We start from the raw sequence: 16,863 nt of genomic DNA, 5'->3' as shown, positions 1-16,863 counted from the left end.
ACGTAATTCTTCACTTTCACTCAGGATAGCAATGTCATCAGCGAATCGTATCACTGATATCCATTCATCTTGAATTTTAATTCCACTCCTGAACCTTTCTTTTATTTCCATCATTTTCTTCCATGTACAGATTCAACAAGAGGGGCGAAAAACTACATCCCTATCTTACAAACTTTTTAATCCGAGCACTTCGGGTTTCCCTCTTGGCTCTTGTACATAGTGTATATTGATCGTCTCTTCCTTAGCTTACCCCTATTTTTCTCAGAATTTCGAACGTCTTGCACCATTTTAGATTGGCGAACGCTTTTTCCAGGTCGACAAATCCTATGAACGTGTCTTGATTTTTCTTTAGTATTACTTGCCTGCTTGACCGCAACGTCAGAATTGCCTTTATCTTTTCTAAAGGCAAACTGGTCGTCATCTAGCACATCCTCATTTTTATTTTCCATTCTTCTGTATGTTATTCTTGTCAGCAACATCGATGCATGATCTGTTAAGCTGGTTGAGCGATAACTCTCGCACTTGTCAGCTCTTGCATTTTTCGGATTCTGTGGATGATATTTTTCCGAAAGTCAAATGGTATGTCACCAGACTCAGACATTCTACATACCAGCGTGAATAGTCGCTTTGCTGTAACTTCAACCAATGATTTTAGAAATTCTGATGGGATGTTATCTGTTCCTTCTGCTTATTTAATCTTAAGTCCTCCAAAGCTCTTTTAAACAGATGGTATGGAACCTGGATCAATGGTGTCGTTTGACCAATGAGTGCATGGTTTGACTAACGCCAGGATTGTCAGAGAAGAGTGCAGAGGCGACAGCGTGTCAGTAAACCTCTCAGGCATTCACTAATATCCTTTCGTTTGGGAGGTACTCACCCATCTCTTAGGTCAATATAATGTACTCGTATTTACGCCGAAACATAATGATCATCTTAAACATAATGACCATCTCTTTGATAGCGTGTTGGTCCACATTTGGGACCCATAGAGCAGCACTTGTGTGCAATGGCTTTGAAACGTTCTTTATAATTTTATGGAAGCTCCTGTCACCGCATGTGTATGCACATTGTAAATTGTGGGCCGATAGTTTGTGCATTTGGAGCTGGTGCCAGATAGTGTCTCAGATGTGTTCCATCAGGTCCTTATCAGGCGAATTTGGTGGCCAATATATCGACGTAAGTTCACTATCACGCTGCTCATACTATGTTATCATGATCGCGATCTTTCGACGTGAACAATTATCCAACTGAAAGATGCTGTTACTGTTTTGGAAGACATCAAACATGACAGGATGGAGGCCGTGTGGAACAAAGTCCGCAATGAACATAATTGTCATAGACGGTTTGATTACTAACGCAGGCCCTATATAAGCCCTGGGAAATGTCCCCTATCACGTAATTACTGTCCCCTCTGGCCTGTGTCCATGGACTGGTTCAGGTTCCGAGCACCTGTTCACTTGGACGATGGCATATCTGGATTCGACTGCCAAACTAGTATAACAAGACACGTGATTAATCCAAGCAGGTGACACGTATCCATTCATCCACGGCCCAACCTCGATAATTCCGTGCTCACTGCAATGATAGCTGACTGTATTGTGGCAACGTCGGAACGCTATGCGTCAAATGTGGAGTACCATGCTCAACAATGTGTGCAGAATGGTGTGTTCTCAAGTACTTGTGTCTGCACCAGCATTGTATTCTGTTGTCCGAGTTGCCACAGGTGGCTGCCTATCGTGCTTTACAGAGTGGGAAAGCCACCGACCTCCCAATTCTGTGATGAGGCGTGGACGTCCAACACCATGTCGCCTATTCGCGTCTTCACCATTCTTCAAATACTTTCCACAGATTTTCACGTTGTTTGTTCTTGAGCAACAGATCAGCTGCTCGTTCCTAGGCGCCAGGCTATAACATTCTGCCCTTTGTCATCAAAGTCGGCCATGTTAGAGAATTGTCCCCATTATAATCCGCATCGTCGCTAGGATTATTCCCCATTCGTCTTTGTTTTGTTGCATATTTTCCCTGCCTCGTGGTGGGCAGTTATCATAATGGTGGTGATAAGTTCCTTTGGGACCAAACTGCTGAGGTCATCGGTCCCTAGGCTTAATCTAAATTAATCAAAATTAAACTAAATTTAATCTAAATTAAACTATCTTACGCTAAGGACAACACACACACCCGAGAGAGGTCTCGAACCTCTGACGGGCGTGCCGCGCGAACCCAGGTAAGGTGCCCGAGACCGCGCGGCTAGCCCGCACGGCTGATCATAATGTTATGGCTCATTGATGTATAACTATTGCAACATTACGGTCTTATAAGTTCATATTTTACTATCGTGAAACTCTATAATACTGTCTTGCAACTTGTATATACAGTACATAAATCACAGCTTTCTCTTAGCATAATTCACAATAATAAGCGAGACAGTCAAAACATTGGAAGTTAACATATATAGGTGAATAACTGATCAGGAACTATTTGCCCTTCCTTCACCTTCCTATACCTGTCAATTATGGTCTTTTACAGAGGAATGATGACCGACGTTTATCGTCCTGTCTATAATTAAGTCGTTAGCGACGGAGGAAAAGGATAGGGAAGGAAGTTCGTTGTTTCAGGTGATTTATGTAAGCCATGGAAATTCTTCAGCTGGATAAAGTTTTTGGTCGCCGTCCAAATACTTCTGGATCTGAAGGCGCTGGGGTGATTACCAATCACAGATAACGAAACAGATGGCATATAAGATGTGATGAAACTCCAAAAATGGTGGATCATATCTGCAGTTTTCTAGCTATGTTTGCTGCAGTTCGAAACATTTACTTGAACAGACATGGAATAGTTTGTATTAAGTATTTGTATAACAGTGGTGGTGCTGGTATCGACACATTAAAATGGGTTAACAAAGCGAAATATATCTTATACTTAAGCAAGAGATGTTATTATTTAGGAGTAGTGTAGACCATACTTGCATCAGTATAGTAAAATACATTTAGAGGTCCTTTCTTTGTCTGGTTGCTAAATGACATTAAAAGAAAATAAAGCCATGTAGAAAGTTCATGAATAATTATTGAACATGTGCTTCGGAAATTAGTACGTAAATGTGAACTAACAGAAAGACAAGATTGTGCACTATGAAAGAGAAAGCAGCAGCCTCTGCTTTCGGAAGTTCTTGTAAAGCATAGTTCTTGAGTCTGAAGGGACAGATGAAAAAAGAAGCAAAGAAGAAGAATGCGATGCAGAAGGCTAGAATGTACAAGAAGCAAAAGAAGAGCATAATATTGTTAAATTGGCAGCTGTGTTCGATATACCACGGCGTGGTTGTTTTTTACTGTGCTTCGATCGAAGTGAAGCTGGTAGAACGACATAAGCTTACCTCTGAGGTATGCTATCTCCTCCTGAGTGAAAGTTGGCAACCGCGAGCGGGGCCGCCCCTCTGCTGCGCTGTTGGCGTCCACCCTCTGACGCATTACGGCTGGGTAGTCCCCGTCCTGGCTGAAGATGGGGTGTGCGTAGTCTCCCGCCTCATCAGCACCAAACATAAAAGTCTCTGTCATAACCAGTACTCTTCCCTCGCCGTCAGCTTATCCATACACATAGAAACACACTGACAAAGAGCAAAACTGGCGAATGTCCGAGCATAATAATAAATCATTTAACCTGAGTTTTAAATCAGTCTTCAAATTTTATAGTCACACTGTATTTGTCATTTTAATCATAGACACAGCTCTACACTGAAAACTGTTAATGAAGGTCCAAGCATACAGAATACGTGCCTGGACTGGCAGTGGCTCGAAGACATTCAAGTAATAGATCCTATTAGTTCCGCTTGGATGGTGAACATAATCGTAGATCAAGATATCATTAGGACTGCACCATATAGCGACAGCAGCAATCTCGGTTGCTTGCTGATGACGCTGTAGTTTATGGGAAAGTGTCGTTATTGAGTGACTGTAATAGGATACAAGCTGAGTAAGAGAAAACTTCCATTAGGAATTTGCTTTGAATCTGAGAAATGTAAGCTAATGAAGATGAGTATAAGAAACAGTTCTGTAATATTCATATACGGTATTAGTGGTGTGTCACCTGACCTAATGACGTCTATTAAATATCGAGGGGTAACGTTGCAAAGCGTCATGAAATTGAACAAGCAAGTAAAGTCAGCTGTAGGAAAGGTGAACGGTCGGTTTGGGATTATTGGGAGAATTGTAGGAAAGTGTAGCTCATCTGTAAACCATACCACGTACTAAACACTTCCGCAACCCAGTCTTGAATACTGCTCGAGTGTTTGGGGTCAGATTAAAGGGAGACATCGTAGCAGTTAACAGGTGTGCTGCCATATTTCTTACCACAACGTTGGATCAACACGTGCGTATTTCAGAAATTCTCCATGAACCAAAGTGTGTATACCACGAAGAAAGAAGACATTTATTTCGTGAAATGCTATTGACGAAGTTTAGAAAACTAGCATCTGCGACCGACTACGGATCTATTCTACTCCCATCGAGGTACATCTTCCGTAAACACTGTGAAGACAAGATAAGAGAAATCAGAGCTCATACAGAATAATACTCTCCAGGACCAAAAAACGAACGAATTATACCACTAGGATAGAAATCGACAGATTTCCGAAAAACTGGATAATTTATTCAGGAGAAAGAGATTCGCAAATTGGGCATGTCGATAACGCATTGGTCCACCTCTCATCCTTGTGCTAGCAATTATCTGGTACGGCTTTGGTTGACAGAGTTGTTGGATGTCCTTCTGAGGGATATCGTGCCACTTTCTGATCAACTGGCGCGTTACATCGTGTAAGCAGTGGAAAATCCCACAGTGTGTGGGTGGGCATTATCTTACTGAAATGTAAGCCCAGGATAGTTTGCCATGAAGGGCAACAAAACGAGGCGTAGAATATTGTCGACGCACTGCTGTGATGTGAGGACGATAACCAGAATGTTCCTGTTATGAGTGAGAGTTTTCCACTTCTCTGTCTTCGTGCTTACCAAACCCTACGTTGGCCAGCAAGGTCGCCGGATCTTTCCCAAATTGGACAATTATGGGCAGGGCTCTCCAACCAACTCGGGACTTTGACGATGTAAATCGCCAGCTGGACAGAATTTGACATGACATCCTGGTCGTCGGGTAGGATAGTGGGCTACAATCGGGTTTGCGTTCCATATGGGTCCGCGGCGTCTCCAGACATGTCCTCGACCTGGAATCCCATTGACAGAAGTAGAACTATCTTCAGTGATGAGTGCCACATGCAACTGAGCCCCGATGACCCACGAAGACGTGTCCAGAGACGCTCCGGACGGCGACGGGTTAGCAGCCTGGTGTCGCCCGCCATACGGCCCAACAACCAGGACTGATGGTTTGCGATGCCGTTTCGTTACATAGCAGGTCACATTTGGTTTTCATTCGCTGCAGTCTTACACCATAGAGGTACGTCGACGATATTCTACACCCAGCTTCGTTGGTCCTTATGGCAAGCCATCCTGGGCTTACATTTCAGCAAGAAAATGCTTGCGCACACGCGGCGAAAGTTTCCACTGCTTGTCTTCGTGTTTACCAAACCCTACATTGGCCAGCACGGTCTCTCAGTTTCAGAGGCCTTGGAGGATTATGGGCAGGGCCCTCCAGCCAGGTCTGGATTTTGACGATGTAACGCTCCAGCTGGACAGAATTTGGCATGATATCCCTCGGGAGGACATCCAAAAACTGTCAGTCAGTACCAAGTCGAATAACTGCTTGCATAAGGGCCAGATGTAATCCAAAGAGTTATTGACTTGTTCAGTTTGTAAAGTCCTTCCTCTTGAATAAATCATCTAATTTTTCTGAAATTGTAATTATTTTTCTGGCTGTGCACGGTCCACCTGATTGGCTGGATGGTAACATGCTTGCCTTATGGTAACATGCTTGCCTTCCGTGCAAACGGACCTGGGTTCGATTCCCGGCCGGGTTGGGGTTTTCTCCGCACGTGGACTGGGTGTTGTGTTGTCCTCATCATCATTTTATCCTCATCATCGGTACGCAAGTCGCCCAGTGTGGCGCGACTGAAATAAGACATGCACTCGGCGGCCGAACTTCACCGGACGGGGCCTCCCGGCCAACAATGCCATACACTCATTTCCATTTTGTCTGTACACGTAAATAACATGTACCTATTACCGACCCATTCGGATAATTCCTTCTTGATGCGTCGTTTTTTCTTTATTTTTCATTTGTCTTTCAATGTATATACAGAGGTCTGTCTTCTTTCCACAGTTTGTGAGCAGAAGGGAATAGGGAACGGCTCTGCTGAGCATCGTGTGGTGAGTTGTGCAATATTAAAAAAAAAAGTTCAAATGTGTGTGAAATCTTATGGGACAACTGCTAAGGTCATCAGTCCTTAAGCTTACACACTACTTAACCTAAATTATCCTAAGGACAAACACACACACCCATGCCCGAGGGAGGACTCGAACCTCCGCCGGGATCAGCCGCACAGTCCATGACTGCAGCGCCTCAGACCGCTCGGCTGTGGAATATTCAGTGGTACAGCAAGTGGATATGGCGATATAGTGTAAACGGTAACTGCTTACAACGCACCACAGTGAAGTAGAGGAAATGGAGATGAACAAAGTATGTAAGACGCTCGTGAACTATCAAGCCAGGAAACAATGTCAAGTGCCATGAGTAACATGCACCACAACACCCTCGTATCAAATTCATCTCTGAACATCGAACAGATGAGGGCATCAGCTTTCTACGTCTTAGAATAAGAAGTGGAATCCATAGCATGAAGTTCATAGAAAACCCACCTGCACAGCTCAAATGCCTTATTTCAGATCCATGTTAAACTGCACACATAAAACTCCCACTAGAACATATGCCAGAGTAAAAGACATCAATATTGTCAAATTATTACCTCCATCAGATACACTCTTTTCCTAGGCACTGTCTCACAAACACTTGCACCACATAGCACCATAACAATGACCATATAAAAAAAAATAGAGACCAAGATCAGTACACTAAGCAGATACTCAGAATACTCCAATCACAAATAATTTTAATTTTTAATATCTCCTCAAACATATATTTATATTGGTATAGCCACTTACGATGTCAGTATAAAGTTAATTAAATTTAAACTGTAATTCTGAAGAACTGTTTTGACCTCCTTCCACCCACCGCCTTTTTTAATTTTGTGCTGCCCTCAAACAACTTAAAAAGTCTAATTATCATCAAAAGTTCTGTACATAATATAGGTATGTGTGTGTACATACAGGGTGTTTCAAAAATGACCGGTATATTTGAAACTGCAATAAAAACTAAACGAGCAGCGATAGAAATACACCGTTTGTTGCAATATGCTTGGGACAACAGTACATTTTCAGGCAGACAAACTTTCGAATTTACAGTAGTTACAATTTTCAACAACAGATGGCGCTGCGGTCTGGGAAACTCTATAGTACGATATTTTCCACATATCCACCATGCGTAGCAATAATATGGCGTGGTCTCTGAATGAAATTACCCGAAACCTTTGACAACGTGTCTGGCGGAATGGCTTCACATGCAGATGAGATGTACTGCTTCAGCTGTTCAATTGTTTCTGGATTCTGGCGGTACACCTGGTCTTTCAAGTGTCCCCACCGAAAGAAGTCACAGGGGTTCATGTCTGGCGAATAGGGAGGCCAATCCACGCCGCCTCCTGTATGTTTCGGATAGCCCAAAGCAATCACACGATCATCGAAATATTCATTCAGGAAATTAAAGACGTCGGCCGTGCGATGTGGCCGGGCACCATCTTGCATAAACCACGAGGTGTTCACAGTGTTGTCTAAGGCAGTTTGTACCGCCACAAATTCACGAAGAATGTCCAGATAGCGTGATGCAGTAATCGTTTCGGATCTGAAAAATGGGCGAATGATTCCTTTGGAAGAAATGGCGGCCCAGACCAGTACTTTTTGAGGATGCTGGGACGATGGGACTGCAACATGGGGCTTTTCGGTTCCCCATATGCGCCAGTTCTGTTTATTGACGAAGCCGTCCAGGTAAAAATAAGCTTCGTCAGTAAACCAAATGCTGCCCACATGCATATCGCCGTCATCAATCCTGTGCACTATATCGTTAGCGAATGTCTCTCGTGCAGCAATGGTAGCGGCGCTGAGGGGTTGCCGCGTTTGAATTTTGTATGGATAAAGGTGTAAACTCTGGCGCATGAGACGATACGTGGACGTTGGCGTCATTTGGACCGCAGCTGCAACACGGCGAACGGAAACCCGAGGCCGCTGTTGAATCACCTGCTGCACTAGCTGCGCATTGCCCTCTGTGGTTGCCGTACGCGGTCGCCCTACCTTTCCAGCACGTTCATCCGTCACGTTCCCAGTGCGTTGAAATTTTTCAAACAGATCCTTTATTGTATCGCTTTTCGGTCCTTTGGTTACATTAAACCTCCGTTGAAAATTTCGTCTTGTTGCAACAACACTGTGTTCTAGGCGGTGGAATTCCAATACCAGAAAAATCCTCTGTTCTAAGGAATAAACCATGTTGTCTACAGCACACTTGCACGTTGTGAACAGCACACGCTTACAGCAGAAAGACGACGTACAGAATGGCGCACCCACAGACTGCGTTGTCTTCTATATCTTTCACATCACTTGCAGCGCCATCTGTTGTTGAAAATTGTAACTACTGTAATTTCGAAAGTTTGTTCGCCTGAAAATGTACTCTTGTCCCAAGCATATTGCAACAAACGGTGTATTTATATCGCTGTTCGTTTAGTTTTTATTGCCGTTTCAAATATACCGGTCATTTTTGAAACACCCTGTATATAGGGTGAACATAAAGAAAACCGACAAACTGCATGGACGGATTCCTGACGACAAATGGGAGAATAAATGTCTTATCAACATGTGTCCGGAAATGCATCGTTGTCATTGTAGATGGCGCTGACCATTAAAAGTTCCTCTGACCACGTGCCGTGTGTTCCTTGTGTGTTGCAGGCTGTGCGAGTGACGCAGCGTACTGCAAGCAGCAGGATGGCCCGGTGTCCATGTCGGGAGTGTACGGCCAGGCAGATGGAAACGGTCGAGAGGCACCGAGGCTATACAAAAGCGAGTACCCTCGCAGACACCGACCACATCACACAACATTTGAAGCCCTTTTGGGGCGTTTTTGTGCTGTTTTCAGACAGTCGAGTGTGCAGCTAAGCGGCGGACTGTGTGTACATCAGATGTGGAGGACAAGGTTCTACAAGACATTGAGATGAACTTCAGTAGAAGCTCCAGGCAAGCGGCCAGCCAATATGGTGTAAGCCAAAGTACGGCTATGTGTGTCATGCATGACAACCACCACCATCCCTATCAATCAGGACAGCGGATTTCGCTATACAGGAAAGAATTTGTCGATGGTTTTTGCACTAGACCATCACAATTGTGGGATTTCTGTCTTCAGTTTCCTCTACCGACAAAGGAAATTTTACCAGAACTGACATCAGTCGACATAATCGTTATGTATGGGCTACAGAAAATCCTCGGAGAATGGTTGAGGAGTAAGAACTTTCTGAGGAATAGCCTGCCTGGGCTGCTTGAGAATCTGCTTTTGGCAATACGACAAGTTATGTGCTTTTTGCACGACGCAGCACCACCCAACTTCCGCGTTACAGTTCGCCGACAACAACATTTCCCCCGGACTTTACATAAGACACGGAGGCACTGTATCATGGCCTGTTAGATTATTGGAATTAAACCCCTTAATGTGCAGACCCTTCCACAACGCGTTCACAACGTCTGTGACGGTATTCGGAGAGAGGCCGGAACGTGCGAAAGAGTGTAGCAGATCATGATGCGACGTGTGAATGCGTGGATCGCATCCCATGGGGGCCACTTTGAACATGTGTTGTGACGTGTATGCGATGCACTTCTGTACAGTGTTCAGGGATGATCTGTTATCCAAAAAATGAAAAAAAAAATTTGTGTGAAATCTTATGCTGCTAAGGTCATCAGTCCCTAAACTTACACACTACTTAACCTAAATTATCCTAAGGATAAACATACACACCCATGCCCGAGGGAGGCCTCGAACCTCCGCCGGGACCAGCCGCACAGTCCATGACCGCAGAGCCTTAGACCGCTCGGCTCATCTCGCGCCACACCGTCCATTTTCTGGACCTTTTTTCCTCCATTTCCAGGCAGAAATCCCCTCCTGCAGTTTGTCGGTTTCATTAATGTTTACCCTGTAGGTATAATTTATAGTATCCAATCTGATGTCTCTGATATGTTTTGTTAAAATTTCCGCTGCCAATTGATACTAAAAACAATAAACGAAATAAAAGACGATGCTGAAAACAAATTGTCTTAGAGTCTTTAACTAATAAGTTCATTTTTCGAGCAAAAGTCTTTTCTGTGCCTTCGACATATTTCCTTTGCTTAGCTTAGATCTTTTCTCAATAATAAAACCAATTATGTATTTGCTAAATGGTAGCTCTTTACTTTGTAGCGGGCCTGGGTGGCCGAGCGGTTCTAGGCGCTACTGTCTGGAACCGCGCGACCGCTACGGTCGCAGGTTCGAATCCTGCCTCGGGCATGGATGTGTGTGCTGTCCTTAGGTTAGTTGCCGGCCGTTGTAGCTGAGCGGTTCTAGGCGCTTCAGTCCGGAACTGCGCTGCTGCTACGGTCGGAGGTTCGAATCCTGCCTCGGGCATGGATGTGTGTGATGTCTTTAGATTGTTAGGTTTAAGTAATTCTAAGTCTAGGGGACTGATGACCTCAGACGTTAAGTCCTACAGTGCTTAGAGCCATTTGAACCTTAGGTTAGTTAGGTTTAAGTAGTTCTAAGTTCTTGGGGACAGATGACCTCAGCTGTTAAGTCCCATAGTGCTCAGAACCATTTGAACCAATTTTTACTTTGTAAACAAAGACATCAAGAGGAAAGTAGATGTTTGAAGCTCGAACTGATTTGGAGACTATTTTCAAGTGTGTTTTACGTCCCGCACTGATTTATTTACAATGTGTGTGCTGTTATAGAGCACAACAACTTGTATATTGCCCTCGAAAGGTATAGGGAGAATGGCACGTCGAAGCGCTGTCCAGTGAAACGTACGAGTATTTAGGTGTGTACAACTTATAGCCAAATAAATGCAGGAATATTAGCATGTATTTGCCATGAAAAAACAATAAAGGAGCACTAAACACTCAAATATTTTTGTGCAATGCTGGAACTGACAACATGTTGCCGATGAAAACATTTACGTAATTGAAAACTTTAGCCATCTGATAATGGGAATGAATGCCTGTTATGGTTCTGAAATAAAAGCATTTAAAAAGTATTTATAGGTAGCTACGCTGGACACCAACAAATGTTAATGGCCGTTGAGTACACATAATGATGCAAGGATAAAATTATGGAAGTCATGCATAACACAAATAATTTGACCTTTCATTGCACTTCCTGGCTAATATCCTGGATGTCGTGAAGACGAGCCATTGTCTGTTCACGGTTTTTTGTCTCCTATGATAGAGTATACGACTAAAGGCAAACCGAAGTAATTAAAACTAACACAATAAAAAGCATAAAAATGTAATTAAATTGAGTTGCATAGAAGTCTGCTTAAAATTTTTGTACAATTTGATCCCACTACAGAGCAGATGCATGCTGGGAAAGGGGGAGCGTGTGGTTGTTGCCGCTTACACGTCAGTCCTGCAGTGAGGTGACTTTATTGTCGCAACTACGCACTTTCTTCAGGATGTAGGCTGCGGTGACGGTGACGGTGTGGTAACGGGAATTCGTAAGTACGCTTGTCGAAAATGTATTTATTGTGACAAATGAGTAAATGAACAAGTGACAAAAATGGAAATCAGATCGCAATGTCCATCGCCCTGCGATTGCGATAACTGTGTTTGCATAACAGTTCAGCTCTAACAACGATCCCGGCGGGTGTGTGGCGAGCACGTGGTCCGATCGAGTGAGCGCGGAAGAACAGTGGACGCGTGTCCGCAACGAAACGAACCTTTTTCTCTCGATAGTGGGGCACCGCGTATTTCGCGGACGCGGTGAAGCGAACACGGAAACCAACGGAGAGCGCCAAGCTTCCGTAAGCGTTTGTGGAGAGCTCGCGCTACCATCTACCCACGTGGTTCTGAAGTTAGAGAGTCGCGGAAAACGCGTCTGTGCCGTAGGGCGGCTCAGTTCGCACTGCCGATGCATTTTTTTTGTCGACCCGCGCCCGTGCGCCAAACGTTGACAGAATTTTGCTTGTCGACATCTATGCACGCCAACGCATGCAAGACGCGGCAGTGAGTGGCCACGCCCCGTTGACACATTTCTGCGGCACAGCCGCCAGAAAGTGCAGGCTTCCTGTTTGTGCGACACATGTCTGGGCTACGCGCACTTCGTTGTGACGTCAGCGCGAGCGCGACTGAGGCTGGGCGGTCTGTGGAGGCGAACCTGTCGGCGGTGATTTGCCAGCTTCGCGTGACGTCAGCGCAGGTGTGCCCGGTGGCCGTGCCCTCGCGGGCCTGGCTATACCCCGTTCATCATAAGAATAAACCTCACGTAAACAAACAAAAACTCGAACCCGTAACATTCTTACACTGGCGCTGCTCCGCTCTTGGATGTGTGTCCTACTTATTATTAGATACATTACTACTATGTTACATTAAATGAAACTTTAAGATATTCAAATTTATTAACAACCATCAACATTTGTCTCGATCACGCTTTGGCTATGTAGTTTTCATTTCAAAAATCGTGTAGTCATAGTCTCCGCACTGTTGTGCTCCGATTGTCGCGCTGTTGATGCGCAGTATGATAATGGCTGAGGCTGCTCCCTGTTCCGTGGTGAAACACGCGTGTGGAACCCGGTTAAAAAAGTGCCGAGAAGTAGGTGGATGTTAATGTTTGTCATAAAATTACAAAAATAGTCGGCTTTGAAGTTTTCCGAGGGACTGTATTAGATTCAGTTCAGACGCAAATACCTACTGGACACGTAGCGGAATCATTAGCGTAATTGACTAAAAACCTCTTATAGTTAAAGGTTTGCAGGTTCCAATCACGTCTTAGTCTTTGTTTTTTCTCAGTTAATTTCAAATACCCACATCTCGTAGATTCATCATCATTTTTTTTAGTAATGCACATCTTATTCTTTCTAATTACAGATTGCACACGAAATTCCTGCTTTCATTTCAAATATAAATTCTTAATTATCAATATTTTACGAAAGACTATTAATAAAAGTTGCTTAAATTAAGGACACATAACAATTTAATTTTAAGGCAAAAATGAAAAACCAAGCCGGCCAGGGTGGCGGAGCGGTTCTAGGCGCTGCAGTCTGGAACCGCACGACCGCTACGGTCGCAGATTCGAATCCTGCCTCGGGCATGGATGTGTCTGATGTTCTTAGGTTAGTTAGGTTTAAGTAGTTCTAAGTTCTAGGGGACTGATGACCTCAGAAGTTTAGTCCCATAATGCTCAGAGCCATTTGTACCATTTGAAAAACCAAATACTTTGTATTTGGAGTATGTCAGTACCACAGGTGTGGATAAGTTTCGTAGGAACATGGAAAATTATCATTTTCACAGCATCGAGTACACCATACATTTTACATTTGGCACTTTACCATTAAAATATGAACAGAACTGATCTGGAACCAAGTTACGGGATTTGGGCCTAGCTGTAACAACACTGTTAAGCTGCCAGACGTACTGGAACTAACGCAAGCAGTTTGTTCACGTGTACTGCCGAACGCTGGCTGGATATAGACGTCACAAAAGAAGAGGGGGAAGGGCAGCACCCGGTTGGCTTCGCAGATTCTGTTGTTCATAGGCTCGTTACCAACGTAGCAGGTGACGCTTCCAGAACTGAAATGTATTTCTCCGATTGGGATAAAGAAGGAGCTAAAAGATTACCAGACGACTGACTGTCATTAATACTTTCAGTGGCTTCAGTATTCAACAGTACGGTGAAATCTCTGCAGTACGCTTTTGCATCACACACAGCTCACTCAGAAAAATTATCCTGTGTTTAAAAGCTAGAAATTTTCAACACTCTTGTTTGTAATTAGAATTTGTAATTAGAATACTATGTCAGGTGAGAACGGGAGTATTTTATGCCCTCCGTCTGGTCGCCTATGGAGCGTGCAGTAGTCCTGGAGTTTTGCTGAATATTATTTCATTCCTTTAAAAATTAAATGAAATTCGAAGCTATATAGTTTCAAATGGTTCAAATGGCTCTAAGCACCATGGGACTTAACATCTGAGGTCATCAGTCCCCTAGACTGAGAACTAATTAAACCCAACTAACCTAAGGACATCACACACATTCATGCCCGAGGCCGGATTCGAACCCGCGACCGTAGCAGCAGCGCGGTTCCGGACTGAAGGGCCTAGAACCGCTCGATCGCAGCGGACGGCTATATAGTTCCTTTGCTCGTCTCTCTTTACGTCTGATCTGCAGCTGGTCACGTCATTACAGGTTAGTTGGACCGCTGGCTGGGCAGTGCTGTCCAAAGCTTAATGAGTCGGTAAAGCTGTTGTCCCGCATTATCGCTGTCACTGCGCATGTAACACAGCATAAAACGTATCGTTACGACCGTACTTGACTGTATTGTTCTCAGCTTGGCTTCCGCTCCACGTGAAACGAAATCCAGTTGAGAGTCAAGCAAACGCGGAAGAATACATGGTGTATTTTAGAACAAATAAGTCGTCAATCACAAATATTAAGTCAAAATTGACCAGGTTTCGACGCTACTATGAGCGTCGTCTTCAGAATTAAACTAACTGTTCGAAAACATAATAGGTATATGAGACATTAATAAACTAAATTATGTACTGACTGGAAAGAGATGCAGTACTTCCAAAACATGTTCTCTATATCTGATGGTGAAAGCATTTTGAGAAAAAACGGGACCAGTCCCCTAAATTCATCCTTCGCCGATCATCTCTCAATTACTGGGCACGTGCCTAAAGCCATTGGTGATAGCAATATTCGGCATACCGAAAAGAAGGGGCGTAGGTTAGATGTTTTAGAGGAATTGGAGATTTTCAAACATCTATCTCGTCATGATGGCCTTATTCTCAACGAACAGCTGCAACTGCAAAATGATAACTTTTTCGACTGTATAAAGCCGTTGCTTGATCTTTGATTCAGATTTCCTCATGCAGTTTGCGAAAATGTTATTTTCCTGCTACATCTATGCTGTTTTCTTGTATGTCATAAGTGACGTTTTTTTTTTACGTTACAAAATATATCTCTGTTTAAAGCAGATAAATATGTAACTTCATCTTATTATTGTAATTATTATTAGTGCTTACGTTATGCCTGAATCTGCTTCATTACAATTTTATGTGTCTAATTCTGAACGTACAGTAGCCTAGTTGTTTCTGTGGCTACTAGATGGCGCTCGTAGCAACACCATGTTTACTTGCCCACACTTTCTAACGTGGGCACCTCAGTTTTGTTGCAACCCTTGTTCACTCAGGTACGAGCAGCCCTTAGCGGCTCGCCATCTTATCTTATTTACAACTTTTCATGACGTCGCCTTTCCGGGTGAGATTTTTTTAGAATGTGGCTTGTAAGTACTGCATCTTTTTGCAGTCAGTGTACACTTTGCCGGCCAGAGTGGCCGTGCGGTTCTAGGCGCTACAGTCTGGAACGGAGCGACCGCTACGGTCTCGGGTTCGAATCCTGCCTCGGGCATGGATGTGTGTGATGTGCTTAGGTTAGTTAGGTTCAATTAGTTCTAAGTCCTAGGTGACTGATGACCTCGGCAGTTAAGTCACATAGTGCTCAGAGTCATTTGAACCATTTTGAGTACACACTTCAGTTTATTAATGTCTTATATACCTATTATGTTTTAGAACAGTTAGTTTAATTCTGAAGACGACGCTCATAGTAGCGTCGAAACCTTGTGAGTTTTGACTTAATATTTGTGACCGAGGGCTTATTTGTTCTAATATAATTCTGACACGTTCACTGAATCTTAGCAGCTATGTTCAAAGTTTTATAACATTGTCTATTGTTTACATCAGGTTTATTCTTGGTTCAAAAACATGATTCAATGGCTCTGAGCACTATGGGACTTAACATCTGAGGTCATCAGCTCCTAGAACTTAGAACTACTTAAACCTAACTAACCTAAGGACATCACACACATCCATGCCCGAGGCAGGATTCGAACCTACGACCGTAGCTGTCGCGCTGTTCCAGACTGAAGCGCCTAGAACCGCTCGGCCACCGTGGCAGGCGTTTATTCTTATGATGACAGTAGCGGCTGGCAAAGCTGGTGTTGAGTTACATGAAAAGATGTTGTCTCGTGGAGGGGAGGGGGAAGAAAACAGTACTGATGAAAACGCGTTCACGAGCTTCACTGTCCAAAGTACGCAGGCATAGCCGGTCGTGGGAGCACGGGGCGGACTCGACTCTACGGCACAGCGGAGTTACGGAGGCCACACGAAGTGTCTAGACTCGCGCGAGTACGGTGTGGTCGCGCGAACACGGTTCCCGGAACTACGACCGAAAAGCCCGGCGGCCCGGAAGCTATTCCGGCCTCAACGCTCGACACGGCTGAGGCACAGGGACGCGTACGCGAGTCCGGGAGCCGAGGGGAACGAGCAGCCGTTTAGGCAGGAAATGGCTTTCGGAGCTCGACTGAAGTACCGGTCACACGGCTCACTGGAGCTGGGCTGGGTAGAGCAGGCAGCGGCTGGGGCGTTGTTATGACGCAGGACGGGCGCTTAAAAAGGACGCGGCGGCCGGAGCGCGTGACGTAGTCTGCCGGCAGCTGTGGTGGGGGCGACACGGGCGGTTGAAAGAGGTAGGGTGGGACTGCGGCGCACGTGGCGGCGCGGTGACGGCCGGTGGCGGCAGTGCGTCATTGGGAGCCAC

At 44.5% G+C, this 16,863-nt stretch overlaps 1 long non-coding RNA gene across 1 annotated transcript in view; it reads right to left on the bottom strand.

Annotated features, from left to right (window-relative positions):
* Positions 1 to 16,398, bottom strand: part of LOC126412081 (uncharacterized) — a 30,046-nt gene extending 13,648 nt beyond the window's left edge. The window contains exons 1-2 of the long non-coding RNA XR_007575223.1: positions 16,274 to 16,398; positions 3,371 to 3,518 (exon numbers count right to left, since the gene is read on the bottom strand). This is a non-coding gene — a long non-coding RNA (uncharacterized LOC126412081). The remainder of the gene's footprint in view (positions 1 to 3,370; positions 3,519 to 16,273) is intronic.
* Between the last annotated feature and the right edge of the window lie 465 nt (positions 16,399 to 16,863).

Source organism: Schistocerca serialis, chromosome 7 (genome assembly GCF_023864345.2).
Source record: "Schistocerca serialis cubense isolate TAMUIC-IGC-003099 chromosome 7, iqSchSeri2.2, whole genome shotgun sequence".
Lineage (NCBI taxonomy): Eukaryota > Metazoa > Arthropoda > Insecta > Orthoptera > Acrididae > Schistocerca > Schistocerca serialis.
The sequence above is the reverse complement of the archived record's forward strand: the minus strand, read 5'-3'. Positions and strand labels throughout refer to the sequence as shown.